This window comes from Panicum virgatum, chromosome 8K (assembly GCF_016808335.1).
Source record: "Panicum virgatum strain AP13 chromosome 8K, P.virgatum_v5, whole genome shotgun sequence".
Classification (NCBI taxonomy): domain Eukaryota; kingdom Viridiplantae; phylum Streptophyta; class Magnoliopsida; order Poales; family Poaceae; genus Panicum; species Panicum virgatum.
Window position 1 is genome coordinate 27470708 of NC_053143.1, and position 16285 is coordinate 27486992.

Consider the following 16285-nt stretch of genomic DNA (forward strand, 5'->3'; position numbering starts at 1 on the left):
AGCTTCTGAATTATCACTATAAGTTATTTATGATTTAACTGGCTTCTTGCAGGGTCCGAGAGGACTTTATACAGGTTTTTATCCTACAGTTCTTGGACCAACTGTATCCTGGCTTACCAGACCGTATGGGACTGAACTTTGATCAATCTTGTGTTTAATTAATTTATTATTTTCTTTGGCTGAATTAATTGACAACCTTATTGTGGGATTAATTGGATATTATGATTCTTGGCCATTCTGCCATTTAGGTAAAAAGAAATAGGTTTATACTTTAATCAATTGTCCATCTATATTATAGATAAGAATTTATGATGATAAATATGTTATGATGCACATGTATTCATCAGTTACAAACAATAATGTTTCAAGCTAACAGATTATATCAAAGATATGTTCAGATGCTGACCAATTTCTGTAACTTTATTTTGAAATACTATACTTGCAGAAATGGATGGATCACTGACTTTTTAAATTTTCTAAAATGTCAAATCGATAGAGATTGAAGCTTTCTCATGCACAAGGGAATAGTTGTTTTCTTGTTGGTTGCCTTCTATTCATCAGTAATGTGGTGTTATAAGTGGCCCTAATTCACCCTATTTTGAAATGCTTAAAAGAATGTTAGAACAGATGCTAGATATCTTTTCTGGGAGGAGTGCTCCTTTGGACAATATCATGGCTAGGTATGAGTGTATGCGAGAAATGTTGTTTCAATATCATTTCTCAAATTCTATATTCTTTGTGTATTAGTTTATAATTGATGATTTCCTCATGTCAAGTCACATATCATTCTCTCATGTCCATTTTAATTAATGGTTCATTATATATATCATAGGTCCATGTTGCCACTCATTTATTTTGGTGATGCATGTGCATATGTTTGCCTTCTACTTGGAATTCCCAGAAGCTGAGTATGTTATTTGAGATACAGTGCATTTTTAACATGCAGACAATCTCGACCAGGTAGCACTGATATAAGCAGGGTGAGATGTACTTCTGTTCTTGAACCTATAAGCCTTCAATTTTATTTTTAGCAATACATGTATGCTTATGTGGTATCATTATCCCTTTGGCATGCAAAATAAGTAGTGTCATTGATTAGGTTGAATTCCATCGCCTCTTTTCTGTCTCCAACTTTTGGAACCCTTCTTTTCATTTTTGAATTTTTACTTATTTCTTTTGGTTTTTGTTCAAGAATAGATGTAAGCTTCTTCAATAATCAGATTGTGTTTGTCACTGGCACAAATGAAAAAGCCAACATAACAGGAAATAGTAAAATGTGTTCCTGCAGTGTGATATAGTGTATAGGCACTTTGCCTGTTTGCCACATTCCCCCTTTTCTATGGTCTTGAAATTTTCCAACTGCAGAACTGTGTCCTAGGTTGTGTGTAAATATGATTGGTGTATTTGTTCCACCTATGCTAAAATATTTATAGCATGTCAGGTTAAAGGAGCATTGCATGCTATCCATTCAGGTTAGGATGAAAGATCACTGGTTTGCATGCTGAGGTTCTGCAATATGCCATTATACTAATTCTCCTTCCCTTTGTATTACAGTTTAACATAGAATTTTGCAAGATGGATGTTAGCATATGTAAATATTGGTTGATGTGGTTTAAGCTGTGTGTCAGAGAATGCCGAGACAACCTCAACAGGATCAAAGGCACCTCAATGGCGATAAAAGGCTGCTCTGCAAATACCCTTGTGCGGGCGAATTAGTGTCACCTCTTATCAGGTACATCTTTAATTAGTTCATGCATGGTGGGCAGTCGACAAAATCACCATTTATTGACATTATATTTGAAGCTTCAAAATAATGTGACTAATTTGTTCATTTTGGAAATGATCTGATGCTCTATTGTTCAGAGAATAGCAAGTAGTTCATTAAGATCATGGCTGCACACATATTCTATTTTTGGTAGTCAAGTTCAGAGTGGGCCTACATGCTTTGCGTAGAATAATCAATTTAGTTAGATATGGCCACCAGCTCACCAAAGAGTTTGAGATGTTGCTTGGAACATCATCATACTCCAGAATATTCTATTAGGTTTCTTTTCTTATTCTTGCTTCTTTATGCCACAATAGTTCTGCAATTTTTTTTATAAAATTAACAGTTTTGTGATAATACGTAGGATCCTGACAAGATTTTTTTAAAAAAGAAGTGTTTATTTGTTCACTGCGAAATACCAATTCAGGATGATACTTATTCTCACTTTTCTTCTGGTATTGCTTTGCAGCTGCTACATTATGGTTTAGTTCTATTCTTGTTGCAATAGGTCCATATCGACCTAAGTTACAAGATAGCAGACATCTATCATGGTGCACACTTTAGGATTTAATTTGAATATTAATTTAATTAATATATAGTTTAATGCTTTTTCGAATTAAAAGCTAATTACATTTTTTTAATTACGTGTGTGTCGCACGTGCGTCTACCATGTAGCTCAAGCAAGCTATTGGACTCCACTATTTAGTTTGATAATACATATTTTGTAATGCAGAGATATATATTTCAGTTATGAGAAATAATTTCCCAGAAACAATTTCTTGTGTGGTATTTTACATCTATTTTCAGACGTGTAGGTAGGTCGCACCCAAAACACTTGTAGTGATCCTAGACTTATAGTAGAAAATTGCCCTAATCCTGCTTATTACCTCCTAATTTCCTGGGTTTCATATAGTGAGTACTTTGCAGCTTGGATTAAACTTCTTGGGTTTTGCACATATGGTTTGTTTTTGGAGGAAAGACTGGAATGCTTCATAGCTCTGAAGTGTATGATGTCATAGCTGAGCAGGTCAAGGTCCTGAAAAGGTTCAGGACATTGCATCTCACTATGGTACTATAAGCCTGCAAATGATTAATTTCGAGGATCACATGTGTTTAGTTTCAGAATCAGTTTGAGCCCTCTATCTATTGATTCTTTTAGTATGAGTTCGAGCCCTCTAATTAATTCTTGAACTAATTCTTTTTTCCACCAAGAACATAGTAGAACTAGATAGTTGGATTCACAAGATCTGTTAGAACAACTACCAGCACTGCAGCAGGTATTGTACAGACTTGCAGGTATTTACAGGCACCTCATTATTAATTATTGATTACATCCTGGATGCAGGTTCATTGGATGGGGAGGGAGCAACTGCTGGGCAGCAGTCAGCCGCCAACTCATTGTAGCCAGGTAATTGACTAGCCACTTACTCTTTGGATATGATGTACGTCGGACAAGTATGTACAGATTTGTCAGTTGTCTACCAGATGTGAGCTATGTGTATTGGAAAGGAATACTTGATTGCTTATTCTAGATCTTTTTTTGTATTTTTCAAATGGCTATAATAAATCTATTTCTGTTGTCTCCCATAGTTGAATGTTTTATTAAAGTTGTAGGGATATTAATCTTAGCCATGGTCTTAGGTTTATATCCTTTCTGATTTCTGAAGAATGCAGCTGTAGCTTCGTGTCTTTTTAATTTGCTTCATTTGTTAGTAACATCATCATAGTTTGTTAAGTTGGGATCATCGTAGTTCTGGTAATTTGATTTATTCTTTTTTGTTCTATCCTACTCAAATTCGAAATAACTGGTCGAATTGTCAAAGTTCTTGAGCTGCACAATTTTTCATAACATGCTTCTCAATGTGGGAATCTGGAAACTCTATAAAAGCTGATATTGTGGAAATTAGGTGATACAGTCTTTCAATCTTCCTGCTGAGTAGATCTAATTCTCAGTTTTAGGCTACTCCTTAATTCTGTTAAACCTCTTCAAGTATGCAACACTGGGCGTTGAGAAGTAAGTAAAAGGTGTCGCATGCAATTTGTTTCAAACCAGAGCTATCACTTAAACAACTAAACTTTATATCATTTTCAGCCTTCATAATCTGGAGAGTTGAGGCGACACGGCCAACGCGGCGCTGAGGCGGCAACAGAGGCCGGGTGAAGAGGATGTGGCCATCAAGGGGGGGGGGGGGGGTAGGAGGAAGAGAGGTGGCTGGAGCGGACGTCGCTGACCTGGTGGGAGGCTGCGGCGGTGCCGGCGAGGACGGCGGGGTTCGTGTTGATGAGGAGCAGCTCATCGGTGGGGAACCCCAGCGAGAGCGTGATGAGCGCCTCTGTCTCCGCCTCCCTAGCGCGATGAGGACCCCAAGCTCTTGTGCACAACCTTAGTGATGCACGTTTTGCTAATAATTAATCTAGGTGCATAAATGATGTGTTACAATACATTGAGCATTAAGAGGTTGATTTTGTAGGTAGTTGATGATGAGTTCATAAAAATTTTATGTCAGTCTAACTTTATTATTGTTGTGTGTTTGAACTGTCAAGACAGTTAACATTATATCATGTTGTATAATTATCTGTATAATACGTGCTTCGTACTATATTATACATACTATTTGCCTATTTTTATAATTACTAGCAAATATGCCCGTGCAGTGCAACGGCATAGAAAAATTGATCATAAGCCGTGGAAGTGTACTTTATTCGCAATGCACATGAACGTACAATTGATGACTCTACACGAGGGTTATCGAAAGTATGAGGTTTCAAAGTGTTTCACCAAAGAATATCTCTTTAGTAGAGTCCTCAATTTTGCCCTTGTTCTTAGGCTCAGGTACTGCTTTTAGTCCAACTAAGTCAATCAACCACAAGCATCCATACCAAATATACAAGAAAAAAATTTTATACCACTATACACTATCTTATACATACTATTTACCTATTTTTATAATTATATACTTTTTTTATGTTTCAAATATTTTGTCTGTTTTCACCACAATTAAGACCCTGTCGCTTGTTTTCACCAGATATATAGTTTCTCAAAAATGTTTGTTGCAACTAAAATTTAGCGTGGTTATTTTTTACAACATTGTTCTTTAGACACGTGCGATACTGTATGTGCACCCTACTAGTTATATTATATAAATTAAATGATGCAGAATCTTCATACCATGCCGCATGAATTTGATTTTCAACTCATATCCCATTGATGATGGAGTCCGATGTCACTGCAAATAATTAAAGGTCGATGAAGTAAAAAAATATATCAGATTGACTATATTTGTGATAACAACAGCATTGACACTAAAAAAAGTATACAACATATGAGATACCTTCATTAAAATATAAAATGGCTCTATTTTGAAGACCGTAGAATATCTTTGAAAACAATATTTTTGGTTCTTCTGCCGGTGGGATCAAAGTCTTTGTTCGGTTTAGCTAGCGTCCATGTAGTTGAACGTGAAACACCTCTTGATAAGGCAACATATAGCTGTCCATGAGAGAAAACAGGCTCTGGAAGATAGATCCCAACACTCGGTATAGTTTGACCCTGAGTTTTATTTATAGTCATTGCAAAACTGAGTCTTATTGGAAATTGTTTCCTCTTGAACTTGAAAGGTAGTGAAATATCCTCTAACGGAGACAAGGAAATCCTTGGTATAAAAACTTGATTTCCAGCATGCTGTCCATTTACAATTTCACAATCAATTGCATTGTCCTCAAAAGCCTTCATTATAAGTCGAGTTCCATTGCACAGTCCATGATGAGGATCCAGATTTCAAAGGAGTATGACAGGATAGTTCTTCTTAATTTTAAGCACATGCGGAGGAAGACCATTTGGAGTAATTGAGTTCAGAAAATCAAGAGGATAGTTATTAGTTGAGTCATCATCTACGAAATCATGACTGTAGTAAACCTTTTCATTTTCAGGAAACTTTTCAATCATCATCGCGTTGAGGCTATCAACATACTCATTTCTTGTTGGTAAGATAGCACGTTCGCGCATGTAACTGACAGATGTGCAGTTCTTAGCTAGATCCGGAAACACATGGTCGATGAGAGTATCAATAGACTGATCATCATTATACTCAAGTATAATGTCAGCCGGCAGATACACATAGTCATTTGGGAAGGTTTTTTCAGTTCCATCACCAATACTTAATAGAAACTGCGAGAACCATACATCATTCTGGGCCCTAATGTTCTGCTTCAACAGTATTATCTTGATATTATCCCATATATAGAATTGAAGCAAAGTAGCGTCACAAATTTGTGCTCTAGTACCTCTAGGAACAATAGGTAGAACTTGTCTGAAATCCCCTCCAAATACCATTACTTTACCACCAAACGGTAAATCACATCCTGTAATATCCTGTAAAGATCTGTCAAGTGTCTCTACAGCCTGCCTCTGTGTCATCGCAACCTGGTCCCAAATAATCAAAGATGCCTCACGCAATAGTGCTGCAGTACCATTTTGTTTGGTAAAGTTGCACACAGAATTATCTTCAAGTTTTATGTGAATTTTGAACCTCGAATGTGCTGTCCGACCTCCAGGCATGATAGATGTTGCAATTCCAGATGTAGCTGTAGCTATTGCGATGTGGTCCGTCGACCGAACTCTGGCCAAAAGTGCCCTGTAAAGATAAGTCTTTCTGGTACCACCAGGACCATCTACAAAGAAAACTTTCCCTCTATTTCTCATAACATGATCAAAAATTTCATTGAAACCTTCCATCTGCTCAGCATTAAGTGACTCAGCTAATTTAATGTCCTCATCAGATACAATAATTTTTCTCTCCTCAGTTAGTTCCCTGTAATAATCTCTGTTCATCTCCCCTGTTTGACCAGATATTTTATATATCAGTGAAAGTTTGTCCAAAATGGCGTTAATACAAAAAACAACATTAATGATAAAAATAAAAAGATCAAAATTTCTCACCAGATATTTGCATAGTTGGCAGTCCGTAATTTCTAATGTCTTTACCCATCGATAAGAGAATATCTGCAATGTCTTGAAGGACAAACTGCTCAACGCAGGAAGAATTACCTTGAATATGACGATAGTCCTCAGCCATTGATTCAAAATGCTTGTCCCAGAGGGCACAGATGTTTGTGTACTTGCAAAAAACCATAATAGTGGCAAACATTCTTCTAACAGCACATGGCATCTGAAAAGTTACGGCTTCGCTAAGTGCATTATCAAGTGAGCTATCTGTTTCAACAAGTCCAAGTTTTTCACAACATTCTCTAAATGTAGGACTCACCACACCTCGAACTGTTCTGATTGATATGAATGATGTTGGACCTCGAACATGATTTAGAAGAACTCGAAGATAAAATCTTTCGCCCTCAGACGGGTACGCATACACCAACCTTCCAATCTGGAACTGCCTTTTCCTAAGAGACCAACTTTTTTTGGACTTGTTCCATGTATAATATTCTGGAAATTCCTTGTATAAGTATCTCCGCGCATTTGGATCTTCACTATTCATTCTAAAGAATTCTGTTAGCATCGATCTTTGATTCCTAGCTCGTTCCAGTACATCTTCAAGGTTGTCGTCATCCTTGAATGGGACCATGTGCATACCTGGAAGATGAACTTGCATCTGCAAAACATGAGGATACATAGAAAACATTGGGAACCTATAGAGCCGGTATACTGCTTCAATAAAAGTAATACACCTTGCCTTCCTGTACTGTTTAATCTCATTGATCTCTATCTCTCCATTCTGATCATGATCTGCAACTGAAAATGATGAACAATCCATGCCCTTGTATACATACTTATAGATACTTGCAACACTTAAAACTGCTGGAAACCTCAACATTGATATGGCAATTATATCTCATCAGGAGTGTTGGATTATATGGTACAACCCATCTATTATCCAACCATTTCTTACACACAAAAACCTTGTGACCATCATTTCTTCTTCTGTATATAGGATATGCATCCTTTCTCTGTTTCGTGGTCTCACTGAATTGTTTAGGGTACCTGAAACGACATGCGCCATCTTGCATGCAACCACACTTTTTATTTAGAACACCACAAGGACCATGCATCATGTGTTTGCATACAAGTTCATGGAGAAGAGGATATTTCTTTTCATCCGGTAGTTCTGCTGAAATATATTTGTCAAAATCATCTGGCCTACTAAGCTTTGAACTGCTTTCCATTAGAAGCAAGAAATATTCATGCGGCAAACCTCTTTTCTGAAACTCGGTAACATGTGCCCAGGCTGCCACCTTTCCAAAGTGGCCCATCTTAATCACAAAATCATGAAAATCAATGAGTTTGGCATGGTAAACCCTCGCCATAATATCAGGTCTATCTTGAGGTGTCTGACTAGGCAACAAAAGTTCTGTGATCTCTGGCCAGTAGGGGTTACAAGTCATGGTTAAAAAGTAATCTGGCTTTCCATATTTAGCAACTAATGACATTGCATCCATGAACCTGCACTGCACATCTCTATCACTTCCGGGAAAATTTTTAGACAAAACAACCAATTTACTAGCCTTCAAACCCCTATGCTCACCGGCAAGAAGGGTGTCCATTATACCCTGTCATTGAAAACAGATCAATTCGAATCAATCAACACATTAAAAAATGGCAAACTACTGGTAAATGCTAAGAACATATTTTATTATATACCTGATAGAGGTCTGCCCTAATAATTTTCTGATGTTCTGGATTGGAGTACCAATCTAGTCGCATATTCTCAATTTTCACATACATATCCACTATCCATTGCTGGAAAAGCCTTCCACCATGAAAGAATATATTAAAAACATCATTGCGGATCTACATAATATAGCAGTAATACTCCCTCGCACTGACATGCAAATGTGAACCCCCACCATCTGTTTTTTAAATAATAACAACAGAATGAGAGCACTAATAAAAAATTGACCATTATATTTAATCTATGGGAAAATTCATAAAATTACATTGGACAACATATTAATATGTAGTTTACCTCCATCACCATCTTCATCCATGTTGTTGTCACAGTCGTCTTCCTCCTCATCCTCACAAATATAAGGAGCTGTAAATTTACAAGACCATAATAAGTGCTATTGTAAATGCTAAAAAATCATTAACGGTGAATGAATCAAAAGTGATCATATATTGCAACCTGAATGCGTCGTCTGACTGATTGGTTGTACTCGATTCAGCCTGACACCTGATTTTCTTGCCCTTTTTGAAGGAGCAGTATGACTATCTGTTAATAAGTACATTGCCATCTACTTAAGAAATGTTTAAAATAAATTTACCAACAAGTAATAATCGAGTAGGACATGTAGATGTCATACCATCAGTTTTGCGCTTTGTATAGTTTCTTCTACTTTGGGGAAAGCGTATTGTCGGTATTTCCTCCAGCAATATACTTTTGTCTTCCCATCCAGTCTCACCACCGGATACAGAAAAGGGTAAGCTAACATATCGTAATAACCATGGTACGCCCGAATAAATTCTGGACGACCAGAATTTTGATAAATCATAATACTACGTTTAAATTTATTTCTTTCATCAGAGCCATCCTGCAAGATAGCCGCAACTTGATCCATAGCTGGTGCGTTATATCTTCTTTGATAAACCGAAATACTAGTGTTCAATTAATTTTCAACTCGTCCAAATTTTGCATTTGTCCAACATTCCTGAAGATACGAACATACGGATTATTCTCGAGGATTCGAAGAATAGTCCGAATCAATCTTGAATCAAGATGGGGTGATCTTTTGCTTCTATGTGATAGGGTCTCATCCGTGTCATAGAAGTACAATTGCATATGACGTGGACCGTCTTTTCCCGGTCTCAGCTGGTCCAGTCTGTGAAATCTGACCATGCACTTTGAAAGTATAGATACTAGTACCTACATGTATACATAAATAATCAAGGTCAATTCTTTATTAGAATTTATAAAACACAAATAGCAATGTGCATAAACACCAAATGTATTTCGGCACGAAATAGTCACCAGCTGCAGTAGCGACCCGATGATCCACGGTAGCTCCAAAGCTTGTGAAAGAGAAATGAGAGTTGAAATACCGAATATATTTTTTTGAAATACAAGGTATCCCTATCCGTCTAGCTTGTAAACAAGTGTTGCAGATCGTCGGGAACTGGTGTATTCACTATATTAACTTTTCCTTGTCTGCAACAAAAACCGGGACCTTCACCTGGAAACCTTATAGCACAACAATACTCGCATATCGGCACTTTCCTCAACACAAGATGTTCAGCAGGCAGATCGTTGTATACTCTTTCATAAGGATCACTGTCCAAGATAACCACTTCTAGTTCCTGATTGTACTGAACTGCACATCTGGAGCAATGAACACGTGTGTGTTTAGATTTCAATAATACATATATTTTAGAATAATAAATCATCCGCTCGATAGACAATTGTACCATTACTATGGTAGACTCTTGCTTCGCCATCCGTGAGAACATCAAGATCAAATTCACAATCATCTGGCGCTTTGCAATCCAGATCCTCCAATGTGTCACATCAAACATACAATCAATTTACATGAAAGGACTATATATAATATTATACTCATAAATGTGTTTCATGTTAGAAAATAAATAATGAAAAGTACCTTCTTGTGCGGCCAACATCTCATCATCGAGTTCCCAAATACTGGAGTCATAGTTTGGTTTCCCAACATTTACACCTGGTCGCATGAACAAAACAAAACGTTGGCCCACACTATATTTTATTTATTTATTACTGGTAAAAAACAATATAAAAATATTTATATAACGGCACAAAGGAAAACGTGAGCACTGTACTAATGCTTACAAATGTGTATTGCAATATAATAATTTTTACAAATGGAACATACAGAACTTTTTTGTTACTATTGTATCTTTCCCTCCGTTTGATATTCCTTTCAGTTCTTTTCTCACTTGACATCGTTGCAAACCTAATCCGCTCCATGTCTCTTTTCCTTTTTTTTTTCTTACACTTAGAGGTGAGACAGTAGCACCATCATCTGACAAAAACAATAAATTAAATGGCGTGGGAGGCAAGAAATAACAAGCTAATTTTACCTGTGTTATCGGTGTTTCCTTGGAGCATAGCAGGATTGGTACCGGTGCCAGATGTTATTATATATGAATTGTTGCGAGCAAGCCAATCTGACGCATCATGGGCAATAGAAGAATTTTGTAGGACATCTGCACGCCAAGGCCATATAGTATGTTGCAACATTCGAACACGGTCTCCAGCACTTGATCAAATATAATTTAACTATTATAATTACTAGACAAACTAGATTCATGTTGATTAATGGGCACATGTATGGTGGCATTTGTACCAACATCAGTAGTTCCATTAAAAACTGCAGTTCCGTCCACACGCAACAGCGACGAAGGTGGGTTGATCAGCATTCCTGCTACCATGCCACAGTATCAATAATCCATCAAAATATCAAATTATGTAAAAAATAATACACTAACCTGCCATCTGAGGTGTTTCCATGAAAGATGAGATTCTATCAAGTCGTATCACTCCTGACTGGGGTGTATCTGTCAACCCTGACATCAATAACTTTCATTATTTAACTACCACGCATTGGAATAAGCTAGAAATATAACATTGTCCAAACCTGCTGGATGTTGACTACTGAGCACGTTTTCTTGCTCACTTGCAGCAACACCCATAGTCCGACTGAAAACTGTAGTTCCATCCACATGCAACAGCGCCGAAGATGGAGTGCATGACATTCCTATCCTATCCCCATAAAAAAGCATTAATCAACCTCTCACTAACCAAATCACAAAAAAATATGACTAACCTGCACTCCCAGAAATGTGGAACACTGCCGACGGAGGTGTATCCATCAAACAAGGAACTGCATGAACATGTAACACTCCAGACTGGGGTGTATCTGTCATATCTGCCATTAACATCACCCATAGTTTAAGCATCACACAATATCTTTGGGCATTTAAATTTCATAATTAATTTAACAACATGTAGCTGACCTATTGATCGTTTCTCTGCTTGCCGTCGATGATAGTTTTCTCTTTTCTTTGCATTAAGTTCTGTTTTCTTCTCTGGAGGCATATTCGCATAACATTCTCTTGCTTTTTGCCGCCTAACAGCTGTTAGATCAGCATCTAACAAACAGAGGTGGACAATTAGTGGTTTGGACAATTACGGACATGGACAAGTAGTCATACAATAATCACCGCCTTCCAATTCTCTTGACCTTTTATTAGAACCAGTTTTCCGATTCTGTGTGTTGGTTATATCCCCAAGAGGAACACGATGCTCGCCGTCGCCGCGTCGCGCCATCGATGTAGACTATGTTCGTTGGCGTGGTCGCAGGCGTGGACATCCGTCTTCCAGAGAACGGCGCAGCCGCCGCAATTGATTGCTCCCTTGTCCAAGAGCGCAAGGTCGCACACCGTCCGTCCTAGAGCAATGGACCTGACGGGCGGCTTGAGATGTTTGTGCGCTTGTGTCGATGCGTGATGAATCATGGAAGTTAAAGAATTTCAAAAATAACAAAGTATTCATCCGGTCGCTCCTATTTTTGCACTGGTGCTGCTACATCTATAATGCTGACAAAAATAATTTTAAAACCATGGATAAATATGAAAAAAGATAAACTAATTAATAGACTATAGACAAAAATGTCGCTGTTCCATCATTTGTTCCCTAACATTCAACCTAAGTCTCTGAATCATACATACCTATATAATGATGGATTGGAAATGCTTCTGTGAATTGCGTGAGATCTCATCTGTCCTTTCTGCATGTAGGGAATAAACGAGAAGAGAGACCCTGAGGGGGAACAAATGTATAAAAGAAAATTCATTTACATTGGAATTCAGTTGAAACGATGTACTTCAGTTGAAACGATGTACAAGTAATCGCAGAGACTATACATATACAAACATGAGCAAAAAAAATTTCCAATCATATGATTAGCGCCAGTTATCCTAGATAACTGATGCTAACAATCATGTATTTGCCTCTCGTTTTAAGCTATGACCAAGTCTAATTTATTTATAGGTAGATAAACAGAGATCGGGATGGACAGAGCATATAATTACCCAAAGATTGATCTCGTGTGTCATTGATGAGTGACTCCAACGAATAATCTTTGTTACTCTATCAATTGGCGTGGATGCTCGTCACAGCTCTCCTAAAACGCTAGAACCGAACGATTGGATGTAAGGATCACCGGGGTGTCCGACCCTAGAGGGGGAGGGGGTGAATAGGGTCGCTAATCGCTTTTTAACCTAGGGCTCAAACTACTTGCATAAGATAAACCTAATACATCATATACATGCTAGTTATGACTAAGGTTTATCTTTGCTATTCTCTACTTACCCCAAAATACTTGCAACCTATAGCCAATCCTAAACAAACTAACTAGAAAAGTAAAGGCCCACAAGATAAAGTAAATGCGGAAATGTAATATGGTAATAAAGAGGTAAGTGCAAGAGGTATGCAAACTCCCGAGTAGACACGGTCATGTAACGTGGTTTGGCACAAACGCCTACGTCCACGGGACACCGAAGCTCTTCCGATCACCGTCTTGCACTACGCCACCAAGGCGATGCCGGCAAGCAAAGGCAAGTGCCCACAAGACACCGAGTCTCGTGCACCGCCACTGTCTCTCTCGGTCACCCAGCCGAAATCCACTACGGAGCTTCTCCACCAAGGAGGGGGTCTCCTCTTCCCCCGCACAAAGTGTCGTTGACACTCCACACCAAGTCGGAGGGTCACACGACGGATCACAAGGATTGCTTGCCGCAGCAAGACTTCTCTCAAGGGAGCTCTCGCAAGAATTAATCCCTATTACAAGCACTAAGCACTCTCACAAGTGTGCTTAAGCCTATATGATGTACAATGAAGCTTTAAGGTGGTTGGAGATGATCTTTGGCTCTTGTATACTTCCTTGGTCTCCAGCAACCTCAAATGACCCGGCCTTGGGGGTATATATAGGCAGCCCAAGCAAATATAGCCGTTGGAGAAAAGCTGCCAGAAAACACTTAACGCCGGTTAATCCGACGCACCTCCAAAGCCATCATTGGTTCAACCGGTGATACTAAACTGCCTGCCTCAGAAACTAGCCGTTACGTGTACAGGCAATCAACCGATGCTGCGTCGGTTTAACCGGTGAGTGTAGTTGTCCTGTGAACTCTGAAAAACAAACTCTCTGGACAACTGCATCGACGTTCACCAAGAACCTATCGTCGGTTCATCCGGTGTATAGACTTTGCCTCAGCTTCTGGATCCATTGCACCGACGTATTCAACTTCCCTAACGTCGGTTCAACCGGTGTATAGACTTTGCCTCAGGATACATTGCACCGATGTATTCAACTTCCCTAACGTTGGTTCAACCGGTGAAACCAAAGTTCCTGGTGTGCTCCAAGTCAATGCACCGACGTATGTGATTTTCTCAGCGTCGGTTCAACCGGTGATACTAAAGTATCTCTGTCTTGATTTCTTTGACTTGGTTTTCTTCACGGTCTCTTCGATTCTTGTCCTTTGGACCGAAGAGCTTTCAGGGCGCTGCCCTGAGAACCACCGTAGGGGCGGCCCTTCGGGCCTAGCTACGCCTATCTTCTCTTTGTCATCACTTGAACCTAAAAGCCTGAGAATGATCATGTTAACAATCATATTAGTCCATGTGTTGTGTGTGTCATCAATCGCCAAAACATTATATTGAAATATGGCATGAGAGGCCATTTTTGCTTCATTGGAGCCAACGTCAATGGGAGGAGGCAAAAATAACAAAACATGAGGTTAGGGTTTACGAGTTACGACCTCCACTTACCAAGGGCAAGTATGGCTTACCTCGGCACGTTAGGATCCATGGGCAAGGTGCCCCCGCACCGATGCTAGGGGCGGCCTCTGTTTGCGCCGCGTCCGACGTGCCGACGCTCGGCGCGGCGACCAGTCGCGAGCGTGTGTTGGCGCAGAACTAGAGCCAACACACGAAAACGCTTGAACGCGCAGCGAGCGACGGCACGACGCAGCGCCGATGGTCAGACCGGTCGGGTATACCGGTCAGACTGGTTGTCGCCGGGCAGGCCGGCGGCGAGACCAACGAACGTCACCTGGGAAGGACCCATCGGGGCAGGCGCACGCAGGGTTGTTCTAGGGTCGGCAGGCCACCTAGAATGCCCTCAATCGACGTAGAGACGAAGGAGGAACAACAGATAAAAGCTAGGACAAAAAGAAAGTAAAAAAATAAAAGTTGTATTGATTTTATCGATTAGATTCCCTAATCGCCCGTGACCCTTTATATTTATAGGGTGAGGAGGACTTATCCCGCAAGAAATCCTATTACATGATCGAAATCTATTAAAATCCCTAGTTGTACTCGGATTCCACTTGGACCGGTCAGACCAGTCGACCCTATCGGTCAGACCGGTCGGCTGCTGCCGGACCAACTACAGCGTCTGACCGGTCAGACCGCTAGGGCGTACCGGTCAGACCGATCTGTATTGTCTAATGCCAATTTTGGTCGTCAACATATGCCCCCCCTGTTCTTTGGCAAAGCTTGCGTGCCAAAGAACACTCTTCTGGACCAAAATTGTCTAAGGGCGATGAATACATCGGCCATTTTTTGTGATAAGGGCGATAATAATTTATCGGCCATATCTTGCTTCTTCTTCAAGCTGACGACGAAACAACTTGCTCGGGCCCCCATACCGGCTTCATGGTCGCCGACTTTGCTGGTACAACCTCTGCTTGCTGTTCCATGGACTCTTTCTTGCGCATCCTTTGCAACCTCCTCTTTTGAGTGTGAGACAAACCTGAGGGACACCACCTCGGCTGTAGATATTTTGAATCTTGTTTTATGTTCTTCTCACACTCCTTGCTGCAATTAGTGTCCCTTTTGATCAGATTATCGCTAATCGGTCTTTGCGAAGCAAAACTTGGATATATAGGAGGATAATGAATATAATATGACTGCATGTGCATCCTACTATAATCCAAATGCATATAACAAGGATACCAACAATACCAAGGAGCAATCGGCCCATTAAATAAATTACCTTGGCTCAAACTCAATTGCACTTGAGACGATGATGGCTTTGTATCCTTAACCTTATCTGGCCGTCTCTTCTGCTTCTGGACGACTCCTTTCTTCTCATATTTGGCCAAGAGTTCTTTAAAACTCGGCCTTTCTTTTTCCTTATTGTTTCTGGATTTTTTCCAGAACTCCTAGAGTGACCGGTCAGACCGGTCTGAGCAGACCTGGCGCCCTTTTTCTGTTCTTGCCCCCCCCCCCCGAGCGTTGAATCCTTCAATAAATCTTCAGGGATCTTCTTCGCTAGAGCTTCCTGGTGAGATTTCGAGGGCTCAAATCTCTCTTCACCGATAATTACATTTTTCCTTTTTGTTGACTCGGCTTGATTCGGCCGAATTAACACTTTGGGATTACTCAACTCAAGCACATATGTATGTGCAGGAAAATGATTCTGATCCACTTTCATTTGTGGAACAATTATACGGCCTTCATTAACAGCCGATTAAATCTG